The sequence below is a fragment of the Microtus oregoni genome, unplaced genomic scaffold, assembly GCF_018167655.1.
Source record: "Microtus oregoni isolate MIOR12 unplaced genomic scaffold, Mior012 000113F_000, whole genome shotgun sequence".
Taxonomy (NCBI): Eukaryota; Metazoa; Chordata; class Mammalia; order Rodentia; family Cricetidae; genus Microtus; species Microtus oregoni.
The window spans coordinates 2,202,734-2,215,777 of NW_024544739.1; the positions used below are offsets into that span (position 1 = coordinate 2,202,734).

Below are 13,044 nucleotides of genomic sequence, written 5' to 3' on the forward strand. Positions count from 1 at the left end.
AACACCCCCCATGATTAGCTAGGTGTTTAGTTTACTTTCTGTTGCTATGGGGTGGGGGAACACAAATCAGCTAGGGAGGAACGGGCTTAATAGGCTGACAGATCTCAATCACAATCCGCCATGGAGGAAATCCAGGGACTCAAACACGGTTGGGACCTGGGGACTGGGCCTGAAGCAGAGGCCATGGAAGAACCCTGCTTTCTCACTTGCTTCCCATCAATCAGGAAAATCCCTCACAGCTTTGTCAAGAGGCAAACCTGATGGAGACATCTTGAGGTTCCCTCTCCTCGGATGACCATAGTTTGTGTCAGGGTGACCTAACACCCAACAACTAACAAGCATACCACGGTAGCCAGAACAGCAAGCTTCGGGTTGGTTCAGAGACCCCATCTCAGAAAACAGGCTGTCAAGAGGTGTGTATGCACATGTGCCCACCCACACACTCAATCCATAAGAAAAATTAAATCATGGCATTTGTAGAAGGTGAATGCAACTCGAAATCAAGTGTTAACACAAAGTAAAATAGAACAAATCCTGTGTGCTTTAGCTCAAATGAGATCTGTATGGCACAGACGTGTGTGTACAAACATCTCAGACTCTACCACGGGGCTTAGCCGATCTCTACCCCCTGGACAGCTAACTCCACAGCTGGGAATGCTCTGAGATGACATCTGAGAGGGGTTTGCCTGCTGTGCTGGAGCCCAGAGCTCTGATGGTCCACATTTATTGGTAAATGCATTGCTTTGTGCGTTTCAGCTCCTTACTGACTACAGAAATGTGTGTAACCCCTTCTAGGGTTGAACGTGTCATTTAAGGAAATGGATCTGTGCTCCCTAGGCCATGGTAACTCATAGAAATGGCCCTGTAGGCCCATAGGGAGTGGCACTATTAGGAGGTGTGGCCCTCTTGGAGCAAGTGTCATTGGGGGCGGGCTTTGGGGTCTCAGATGCTCAAACCATGCCCAATGTGATCTGGATGTAGAAAGCTCCTGCACGCCTGCGTCCCGCCACGGCAATAATGGATTTAACCTCTGAAATGTAAGCAGCCTCACTTAAATGTTTTCCTTTATTAGAATTGTGGTGGTCATGGTGTCTCTTCACAGCAATTAAACCCTGACTTAAGACAGTAGTTAAAAAAAGACATCTGGAAATGCCAGAGAATCGCTGACTTTACCAAGGACAGAACGACAACCATTTACATTGAGGGTTTTAATTGGCTTCTGAGTGTAAAATTGGGTCATGTGTCAGACCACCAAACCGAGTGGCACTCCAGCGGGGTCGGGGCTTAGGAAAGGGGAAACAAGAAGCCCTCCCCCTATAAGGCAGACGGGGAAAGGACAGAAGAGTCGGCATTAGGTCGCCTTTGTCTGTGCCTAAGGGGTGAGGCCGAGGCAGCTTCATACAGCTGTTTCTGGGAAAGTGGAACCAACAGCTTCAGTTTGTGGTGAGTGACTCCATTTTGGGGTTTAGCACAGAACCGTAAACCAAAATAATGACTTCCTGTTTATGTCTACTCAGCGCCCATATTCTTCACAGTGATGCTTCCACTCCTGAAGGTATTTTAAATTTTTTCTGAACATTTAAAAATTTCATTTTAAATTATTGTATATGTGTGTGCAGGAGTTGGGTATGCGCTTGTGAGTGCAGATGCCTGTGGAAGCCAGAAGAGGGTTTTGGGTCCAGAGGAACTGCAGTTGCAGGTGTGTGTCGCGGGAGGGGCGGCTGTGGAGGTGGGTGCCCGGAACTGATCTTGCGTCCACTACAAGAGCAGTGCCCACTTTTAACAGCGAATCCATTTTCTGGCCTTAAATCCCGCCACCTGCCAGTACTCTAAAATCCTCAGGAGGCGTTCTAGAGCTGGCACAGCGGCACATACCTGTCATTCTGGAAGAGGAAGGGTTTGAGGCCAGGTTGGAGAATGGTGTTCTCCGCCTTTAATCCCAGTGTGGAGAGGCAGAGGCAGGGGGATCACTCTGAGGCCAGTCTGGGCTGCACGAGACTTTGTCGACTTGGTTTTGTTTCCTTTTTTTTTTTTTTTGGTTCGTTGAGACAGGGTTTCTCCGTGTAGCTTTAGAGCCTGTCCTGGAACTCTGTACACCAGGCTGGCCTCGAATGTGAGTTCGATTGAGGTCCGGCTGCCTCTGCTTCCCGAGTGCAACCATTTAAGACAAGGTCTCACTCTGTAACCCTGGCTTTCCTGGAACCTGCTAAATAGAGAAGACTGGACTTGAACTCGCTGAGGCTTCTGGGATAATGGCTGGCTGGTGCCACCATACCCAAGCTTGAGTGAGGGAGGGTAGGAGAGGGAGGGAGAGAGGGCGGGAGAGAGAGAGAGAGAGAGAGAGAGAGAGAGAGAGAGAGAGAGACTCTGCAGATGGCCAAGAATCATTCAGAAGCTCCCTTAGGGGTCAAAGTTAAGTTCAAGGTCTGAGTTAACACAGAAGAAAAACAAGGATAAATCGGCCAGTGTTCACCTAGAAAGCCGGTAAAGCACCGCTTTCCCAGGCCTGTGAAAGCTTCGGTTCGAGGCCATATAGTAGGCTCAGGATCAAACTGAGCAGCTTTCCCCTGTAGTATCCTGGGCTCAACACACCTTTGTGGGGTGGGGTGGGGTGGGGTGGTGGAGTCCCACCAGCTGAGTCGCAATATAATAGGTACCTAACAAACCCTCATTGAAACAGCTTCCGGTTTCCCATGGCAAATTCTGGCTCAAGTCTACCTCGACTACCAAACTCGGGCGTGGGCAAACCGAAAGGCTCGGTTTGGCAGCGCCTGTGCACTTGGCTCTGACCCCGCCAGGCGCTAGGAGGGCGTGACGCTGCCCTCACGTCTCCTCCCCATCCTTTGGCCTCCGAGAATCGCGCAACGACTCCCACGTTTTCGGTTGGATTTCGGTCGAATCCTGATCGGCAAGGAACGCGAACCGGACCCCAAGGAGGCCCCGGGGCGGACGAAGCGGTGAGCCGAGGATGCACGGGTTGGGATGCAGCCCGGAGGATGCGCGGGGAAGCCTGAGCTAACGCTGCCAGAGGGATCCGAAGCGGGTGGACGGGCGGGCGAGCCGGCGGCGGGAGGGTGGCCGCCGGGGCGCGGTCGCCGATCCGGGTAGCCGCCGGGCGGCCACATCAGCGCGCGAGAGGCCGCGGGCGTCGGGCGGCTGTCATAGGTGGCGAGGAGGCGCGGCGGGTCCACGGGGCTGGGCCTGGAGGACTGACTCCCGGGGGCGTCGCCGCGCTGAGGCTCGGTGCGGGCGGCCGAGGAGGGAGCCGTGGCTAGGTGTCCGAAGGGCGGCTGTGCTGCCTGCAGGGCGCTGGAGCCCAGGGCGGCGGGACCCGAGGCCGCCCCGTTTCTGCCCAATCCTGCTCGCCGCTGCCCTCGGGCTCCGCGCCCGGCTCCGCAGGCCGCGGTGACCGGCGGCGCGCGCCCAGGGATGGAAGAAGGTGAGCTCGGATGCAGATGCTGGGAGGCGGCTATGCTCACCCCTGGAGCCTGCGGCGGGGCTCCGCAGCGTCCCACCCTGTTCTTGGCTATACGAGAGTACAATACGTCTCAATTTGAGAAGCCTCGGGGTCCATTTATGGCGAGAGCCTGCATGTTTGTATGTGTTACTTGCATTAGGTATATTACACCTATGTCTTCTTTTTTGTAAATGGGCATGAAGGTTGACCTATACATCAAGTGGCTTTTTCTAGATTTGCAAGTGCCACCACTATCCAGATTTTTTATTTTTATTTTTGTAATCTCCAAAAGAAACCCCGTACCTGTACCTGTTAGTTGCAATCCATACTCTCGCTATACCATTGGCAACCACTAGCCTTTCTGTTCCTATGCATTCACCCTTTGGGGACGCTAATGAAATCATACGGTATTTGTGGTTCCCCACCTCCTCTGTTTAAAGACAAGATTTTGGCTCTTCCCTTAAGGGGAGCAGTCTTGCTGTATAGTTCAGGCTAATCTGAATTTGCGGTCGTCTTGCCTCAACTTCCCAAGTGGTGAGATCACAGGCTTTTGCCACACCCAGCTAATGTGTATGTGTGTTTTGTCTGACTTCCTTCACTTAGCCTCATGTTTTCAAAGCTCGTTCATGTAGCTCGTGTGTGTGTGTGTGTCTGTTCTGTGCTTTCTTGTAGTTGAATGAATATTTGTATGTGGTCACTACCAGTCCATTCACTAGTTAATGAAATTGCATGTTAAAACTTTTTTAGCCATTAGATATAATGCGGCTACAACATTTGTGGATGTGTGTTTTCAGTACCCCAAGGATGCATACCTAGGCATGGAGTTGCTCAGCGCTTAACTTTTTTTTTTAATTTATTTATTTATTAAGGATTTCTGCCTCGTCCCCACAACCGCTTCCCATTTCCCTCCCCCTCCCCCGATCAAGTCCCCCTCCCTCATCTGCTCGAAGAGCAATCAGGGTTCCCTGACCTGTGGGAAGCCCAAGGACTGCCCACCTCTATCCAGGTCTCGTAAGGTGAGCATCCAAACTGCCTAGGCTCCCACAAAGCCAGTACGTGCAGTAGGATCAAAAACCCACTGCAATTGTTCTTGAATTCTCAGTATTCCTCATTGTCCGCTATGTTCAGCTAGTCCGGATTTATCCCATGCTTTTTCAGACCTAGGCCAGCTGGCCTTGGTGAGATCCCAATAGATCATCCCCATTGTCTTAGTGTGTGGGTGCACCCCTCGTGGTCCTGAGTTCCTTGCTCGCGCTCCGTCTCCTTCTGCTCCTGATTTGGACCTTGAGATTTCTGTCCGGTGCTCCCATGTGGGTCTCTGTCTCTGTCTCCTTTCATCGCCTGATGAAGGTTAATATTCATGAGGATGCCTATGTGTTTGTCTTTGGATTCACCTTCTTATTTAGCTTCTCTAGGAACATGAATTATAGGCTCAATGTCCTTTATTTATGGCTAGAAACCAAATATGAGTGAGTACATCCCATGTTCCTCTTTTTGGGTCTGGCTTACCTCACTCAGGATAGTGTTTTCTATTTCCATCCATTTGTATGCAAAATTCAAGAAGTCCTTGTTTTTTACTGCTGAGTAATACTCTAATATGTATATATTCCAAACTTTCTTCATCCATTCTTCCGTTGAAGGGCATCTAGGTTGTTTCCAGGTTCTGGCTATTACAAACAATGCTGCCATGAACATAGTTGAGCATATACTTTTGTTGTATGATAGGGCCTCTCTTGGGTATATTCCCAAGAGTGGTATTGCTGGATCCAGGGGTAGGTTGATCCCGAATTTCCTGAGAAACCGAAACACTGCTTTCCAGAGTGGTTGCACAAGTTTGCATTCCCACCAGCAATGGGTGAGTGTACCCCTTTCTCCACAACCTCTCCAGCAAAGGCTATCATTGGTGTTTTTTATTGTAGCCATTCTGACAGGTGTAAGGTGGTATCTTAAAGTTGTCTTGATTTGCATTTCCCTGATCGCTAAGGAAGTTGAGCATGACCTTAAGTGTCTTTTGGCCATTTGAAGTTCTTCTGTTGAGAATTCTCTGTTCAGATCAGTGCCCCATTTTATAATTGGGTTGATTAGCCTTTTGCGGTCGAGTTTCTTGAGTTCTTTATATATTTTGGAGATCAAACCTTTGTCAGTTGCAGGGTTCTCCCAGTCAGTGGGTTGCCTTTTTGTCTTAGTGACAGTGTCCTTTGCTTTACAGAAGCTTCTCAGCCTCAGGAAGTCCCATTTATTCAATGATGCCCTTAGTGTCTGTGCTGCTGGGGTTATACGTAGGAAGTGGTCTCCTGTGCCCATGTGCTGTAGAGTACTTCCCACTTTCTCTTCTATCAGGTTCAGTGTGTTCGGACTGATATTGAGGTCTTTAATCCATTTGGACTTGAGTTTTGTGCATGGTGATAGATATGGATCTATTTTCATTCTTCTACAGATTGACATCCAGTTTTGCCAGCACAATTTGTTGAAGATGCTCTCTTTTTTACATTGTATACTTTTAGCTCCTTTATCGAAAGTCAGGTGTTCATAGGTTTGTGGGTTAATGTCAGGGTCTTCTATTCGATTCCATTGGTCGACTTCTCTGTTTTTATGCCAATACCAAGCTGTTTTCAATACTGTAGCTCTGTAATAGAGTTTGAAGTCAGGGATGGTAATGCCTCCAGACAATCCTTTATTGTATAAGACTGTTTTGGCTATCCTGGGTTTTTTGTTTTTCCATATAAAGTTGATTATTGTCTTCTCCAGATCTGTGAAGAATTTTGATGGGATTTTGATGGGGATTGCATTGAATCTATAGATTGCTTTTGGTAGAATTGCCATTTTTACTATGTTGATCCTCCCAATCCAAGAGCAAGGGAGGTCTTTCCATTTTCTGGTGTCTTCTTCAATTTCTTTCGTCAAAGACTTATAGTTCTTGTCAAGTAGATCTTTCACTTCTTTGGTCAGGGTTACCCCAAGATATTTTATGCTATTTGTGGCTATCGTGAAAGGTGATGCTTCTCTGATTTCCCTCTCTGCTTCCTTATCCTTAGTGTATAGGAAGGCAACTGATTTTTTGGAGTTGATCTTGTATCCTGCCACATTACTAAAGGTGTTTATCAGCTGTAGGAGTTCTTTGGTAGAATTTTTGGGGTTGCTTATGTACACTATCATATCATCTGCAAATAACGAAAGCTTAACTTCTTCCTTTCCAATACGAATCCCCTTGATCTCCTTATGTTGTCTTATTGCTATTGCTAGAATTTCAAGCACTATATTGAAGAGGTATGGAGAGAGTGGACATCCTTGTCGTGTTCCTGATTTTAGTGGGATGGCTTTGAGTTTTTCTCCATTTAATTTAATGTTAGCTGTTGGCTTGCTGTAAATAGCTTTTATTATATTTAGGTAGGACCCTTGTATCCCTATTCTCTCCAAGACCTTTATCATAAAGGGGTGTTGAATTTTGTCAAATGCTTTTTCAGCATCTAATGAAATGATCATATGGTTTTTTTTCTTTCAGTTGATTTATATGGTGGATTACATTGATAGATTTGCATATGTTGAACCAGCCCTGCATCTCTGGGATGAAGCCTACTTGATCATAATGGATAATTTTTCTTATGTGTTCTTGGATTCGGTTTGCCAGTATTTTATTGAGAATTTTTGCGTCGATGTTCATGAGTGAGATCGGTCTGTAATTCTCTTTCTTGGTTGGGTCTTTTTGTGGTTTTGGTATCAGGGTAACTGTAGCCTCATAAAAGGAATTTGGCAATGACTCTTCTGTTTCTATATTGTGAAATACATTAAGGAGTATAGGTATTAGTTCTTCTTGGAAGTTCTGGTAGAATTCTGCATTGAAACCATCTGGTCCTGGGCTTTTTTTTCGAAGGGAGATTTTTGATAACCATTTCTAATTCTTCACGAGTAACCGGTCTATTTATATCATTCACCTGGTCTTGGTTTAGCTTTGGTATATGGTACTTATTTAAAAAAAATGTCCATTTCTTTTGTATTTTCCAGTTTTGTGGCATACAGGCTTTTGTAGTAAGATCTAATGATTCTCTGAATTTCCTCTGTGTCTGTGGTTATGTCCCCCTTTTCATTTCTGATCTTATTTATTTGCGTGTTCTCTCTCTGTCGTTTAATTAGTTTGGATAGGGGTTTGTCGATCTTGTTGATTTTCTCCAAGAAGCAGCTTTTTGTTTCATTGATTCTTTGGACTGTTTTCTGTGTTTCTATTTTGTTGATTTCAGCCCTCAGTTTTATTATTTCCAGTCTTCTACTTCTCTTGGGCGCGTCTGCTTCTTTTTTTTCTAGAGCTTTCAGGTGTGTTGTTAAGTCCCCAATGTATGCATTCTCCGTTTTCTTTAAGTGGGCACTTAGTGCTATGAACTTTCCTCTTAGGACTGCTTTCATTGTGTCCCATAGGTTTGAGTATGTTGTCCCTTTATTTTCATTAAATTCAAGGAAGACTTTAATTTCTTTCTTGATTTCTTCCTTGACCCAGGTGTGGTTCAGTAGTTGACTGTTCAGTTTCCATGAGTTTGTCGGTTTTTTGGGGGCAGCGTGGTTGTTGCCTTCTAACTTTAATCCGTGATGATCTGATATGACACAGGTGGACACTGATATTTTTTTGTATCTGTGGAGGTTTCCTTTGTTTCCGAGTATGTGGTCAATTTTTGAGAAGGTTCCATGTGCTGCAGAGAAGAAGGTATATTCTTTCCTATTTGGGTGGAATGTTCTATAGATGTCTGTTAAGTCCATTTGCTTCATTACCTCCAATAATTCTCTTAATTCTCTATTAGGTTTCTGTCTGATTGACCTGTCCCTTGGAGCGAGAGGTGTGTTGAAGTCTCCTACTACTAGTGTGTGTGGTTTGATGTCTGCCTTGAGTTCTAGTAATATTTCTTTTACATAGGTAGGTGCTTTTATATTGGGGGCGTATATATTCAGGATTGAGACATCCTCCTGATGAATTGTTCCTGTTATGAGTATAAAGTGACCGTCTCGGTCTCTTCTGATTGATTTTAGTTTGAAGTCAGTTTTGTTAGAAATTAGTATGGCCACACCTGCTTTTTTCTTAGGACCATTTGCTTGAAACACCTTTTCCCAACCCTTTACTCTGAGTAGGTGCCTGTCTTTGTGGTTGAGATGTGTTTCTTGCAAACAGCAGAATGTTGAATCCTGTTTTCGTATCCAATCTTTTAGCCTGTGCCTTTTTATAGGTGAATTGAGCCCATTAATATTAAGTGATATTAATGACCAGTGGTTGTTTACTCCGGTTATTCTTATTGCTTTTGGTAGTAGAGATTGTGTGTCTCCCTTCTTTGAGATGTGCTCGTGAAGGGTCATTAGATGCCTGGGTTATTGTAGGCAGTGTTGGCAGTGTTGGATTCCTTGGGTTGCGATTTTCCTTCTATTACTTTCTGTAGGGCTGGATTTGTGGCTACGTATTGTTTAAATTTGTTCTTATCCTGGAATGTCTTGTTTTCTCCATTGATAATGAACGATAGCTTGGCTGGGTATAGTAGTTTGGGTTTGCATCCATGGTCTCTTAGCTTCTGCAGAACCTCTATCCAGGACCTTCTGGCTTTCATAGTTTCCATCGAGAAGTCAGGTGTAAGTCTGATCGGTTTACCTTTATATGTTACTTGCCCTTTTTCTTTTGCAGCTCTTAATATTCTTTCTTTAACCTGTATATTTTGTGTTTTGATTATTATATGGCGAGGAGATGTTTTTCTTTGATCCAGTCTGTTTGGTGTTCTGTATGCTTCTTGAATATTTAAATGAATATCTTTCTTTAAGTTGGGAAAGTTTTCTTCCATAATTTTGTTGAAAATATTTTCTGGGCCTTTGAGCTGTGACTCTTCTCCTTCTTCTATTCCTATTATTCTTAGGTTTGGTTTTTTTATTGTGTCCCATATTTCCTGAATGTTTTGTGTTGAGAATTTGTTGGCTTTGCTGTTTTCTTTGATCTGTTCATTTATTTTCTCTATGGTGTCCTCAGCATCTGAGATTCTTTCTTCTAGCTCTTGTATTCTATTGATTATGCTTGTTTCTGTAGACTCTGCTCGTTGGCCTAGATTTTCCATATCCAGCTGGTCCTCAGTTTGTAGTTTCTTCTTTGCCTTCATTTCAGTTTTCAATTCTTGAACTGTTTCCATTACCTGTTTGATCGTTTTTTCTTGGTTTCCCAGGGTATCATGTACGTATTTACTCATTTCTTCAAACTTTTTGTTATACTTCTCATCCATTTCTATAAGGGCATTTTTTACATGTTGTTTAAGGGACTCTATTGTCTTCATAAAGTCGATTTTTCCCACTTCTTCTGTGTTAGGTTGTTCAAATACTTCTGTTGTAAGATCATTGGGTTCTGGTGTTTTCATGATGTTTTTCAGATTATTGGGTGAATTCTTGCCTTGGCGCCTGCCCATCTCCTCCTATTGATCCTATCAATGGGTCCTTTAAAAACCGGATCAGGTTTCCCTGCTGGCCAAGGGCTCCGCTTACAAAATGCCCTCACTCTCTTTCGTGGTTCCTGCTGCAGGCCAAGAACCGTCTCACCCCTCCGAAGGATCTTCAGGACAGGACCAGGCTCCCCTTGTGCCAGTGACCTGGCCAACCAAAGGCCTACCTCTTTGATTCAATTGTAGTAGGGCGATCTGCTCTCCTTATTGCACGCCTGTCCCCGCCGCTTGGGTCTGCCGCTGCACCGGTCCCTGAAAGTCTCTTCCTGTATGCGGTGTTGCTCCGCTGCATCTGGCCGCCGCCGCTCCGCCGCGTCTCAGCGCTTAACTTTGTAATGAAACTTTTAGGCTTTTATCAAAGCTGTTGCCGGGCGGTGGTGGTGCACGCCTTTAATCCCAGCACTTGGGAGGCAGAGGCAGGTGGATCTCTGTGAGTTCGAGACCATCCTGGTCTACAAGAGCTAGTTCCAGGACTGGCTCCAAAACCACAGAGAAACCCTGTCTCGAAAAACCAAAAAAAAAAAAAATTAACACTTGTCATTTTTGTTTATTTTTTTTTTAGCCTCTGTAGTTGGTGTAAGATCAGATTGTGGTTTTTTGTTTTTTGGGTTTTTTTTTCAAGTTAGGCTTTCTCCGTAGCTTTGGAGCCTGTCCTGGAACTACCTCTTAGAGACCAGGCTGGCCTTGAACTCTGCTTTTAAAGGCATGCCACCACTGCCTGGATGTACCTCATTGTGGTTTTAATTTGCTTTTCTTACCAGGAATTAAAACTGTTTTTACTCCAGGCAGTGGTGGCACCCGCCTTTAATCCCAGCACTTGGGAGGCAGAGGCAGGCAGATCTCTGTGAATTTGAGGCCAGCCTGGTCTATGGAGAGAGTTCCAGGACAGCCAGAGCTGTTACACAGAGAAACCCTGTCTCGAAAAAAAGAAAAAAAGTCTTTCCTATGCTTATTGGCCAAGTGTGTATCTGTTTTGAAGAAATGTTTGATGAGATCCTTTGCCCCTAGTTTTGCTTTTTGTTCTTTTCTTTTTGTTGCTATGGTTGTGGCCAAGCCAGCCACAATTAAATGTTTATTCATATATAGGAAAAAGTCTAGATTTTAGATTGGTACTGGTCAAACTTGTGTAAAAATCTACTAAGTGGTATGTGAATCTTTCAGAAAACCCTTTACCTGGTAATTCTTGGGCATTTTATTGTCCTTTTTTTGTTTTTAGTTTTTGGCTTTCTTGAGAAAAGCCACAGGAGGTGTGGTACTGGGGTTCTGATGAGATTTTAGTTGTTGTTTTCCTATATCCTGTGTTAACTTGAGAAAGTTTCACTTACTAACTACAAGTAATTTATGCTGAATAATGATCAAGTTATTCAAACAAAGCTTCATGTGTGTCTCAGTACAGTGAAATGTCTTTTTTCCACATTCATTCTGTATAGTTTCTTTTGCAATTATAATACTTGTGAATGCTAGATAATTTGTTTGCTTTTTTGAGGAAAAGTCTCTCTCATTGTGTAGCCCTGGCTGGCCTGGAACTCAGTGTGTAGACCAAGCTGGCCTTGAACATACAGCAATCCTCCTGCCTCTGCTTTCCAAGTGCTGGGATTCCAGGCGTGCACTGTCTCGCACCAGGTGAAACACACCGTGCCGGCCCGGAGGTTAAGAGCCACCTGGAACTGAAAGACCGTGCCTGTGCTTTCTGCATGGTCGATCCCTGAGTGTACAGATTCAGCCTCAGGTCTTCCTTTCAAAAATTCCTAAAAGAGGTGACATTTCTCCAAACTCAAGTTCTTTTGTTTTCCAATTGCCGCTAAAGAAAAAAAATTAATGAAACTTTCTGTAGGTGAAGAAGAAGTATATTCAAACCATTGTAGCCATGACAATGGGTTTGGCACTGAGGATTGGGATTAATCCTGAATGGGGTGTGGCTAAGCAGGAATTTGTAGGGAAAGAGCAGGGGCAGGGGCAGGGATAGATTAGTAAGAGGAAGAGGGCTCAGCTAGGGGGGCTCTGGGTAAGTCATCTTAAAGACAAGACTGGGCTCTGGGACGCTGTGGTGAAGGACACTGTGGAGATGGACCCACCTCCATCTCGTACCAGGGGAGGGCTTTCTAATTAAACTGACTTGGCAAGGTTCTTTGCTAACGACGAAATTTGTGAGCTGTCTGGGAGACTCAGGAAACTGAATAGTTTGGTTATGCAGGGATTCTGTTACTGCTGAAACAGACACTACCCCATTTCAGGAACTTTCTAGAAAAGAAGGTTATAGATTTCTAAGGCGGAATAATGGAGAGCCACAGATGAGAAGGGCGTGAGGGACAGCCCGATCCTGTTCTTCAGCCTATAACTTAGAGAGCAAATAATCTTTAACTGTTTCATGCTTCACTGCCTTTGGGAGGAACCAGTTGACAATGTCAATATGTAACCTCCGTGTTTTTGCTTTGATTGACCTAATGAGCTTAACACTGGACGAATAAGCATCGATCTGTTATTGACTGTTCCCCACACGCCCAATAGATGCTCCCCCCTTTGCTCCTTGCAGTTCCAGTACCACTTGTTGAGAGAGGTTCTCCGTAGGCTGGGCATGGTGGTACATGCCTGTGACTTCAGCCTTGGGTCTCTGGTGAGTTTAAGGTCAGCCAGAGTTACCTAGTGAAACCTGTTACAAAGAAAACCCCCAAACCAAATTGTCTGGAAGTAGGTGGCAATGAAAACTGACGGGTTTGGGGAAAATCAATCCCTGGTTGGTTTTGTTTTTTTTGTTTTTGAGACAGGGTCTCTCTTATGTTACTCTGGCTATCCTGGAACTGGGTGTTTAGACCAGGGCTCCTAGAACTCACTTTGTAGACCAGGCTGGCCTTGAACCCCCAAAGATTCACCTGCCTTCTTCCTAATGCTGGGATTAAAGGTACACACCACCACTACTTATACCTCAGCCCCCGGGAAATGATGGTCTGAGTTCACTTTTTGTGTAGTGGACTTCTAGGGACCCTCTCATCTCTGTGAAATTACTGTAGTTAAGTATATTTACCTTAAATATACATAAAAACGAACATAGATAATCTCTTTATACATATATAATGTATGGTGTGTGTATAGATGTGCATATAGGAATGGGTAAGATGGTCTATTTTGATTTTTAAATGT

General features: G+C 44.8%; 1 pseudogene; it reads left to right on the forward strand.

The window, feature by feature from the left end:
• Positions 1-2,847: 2,847 nt before the first annotated feature.
• LOC121443792 overlaps positions 2,848-13,044 on the forward strand; it is a 38,170-nt pseudogene continuing 27,973 nt past the window's right edge.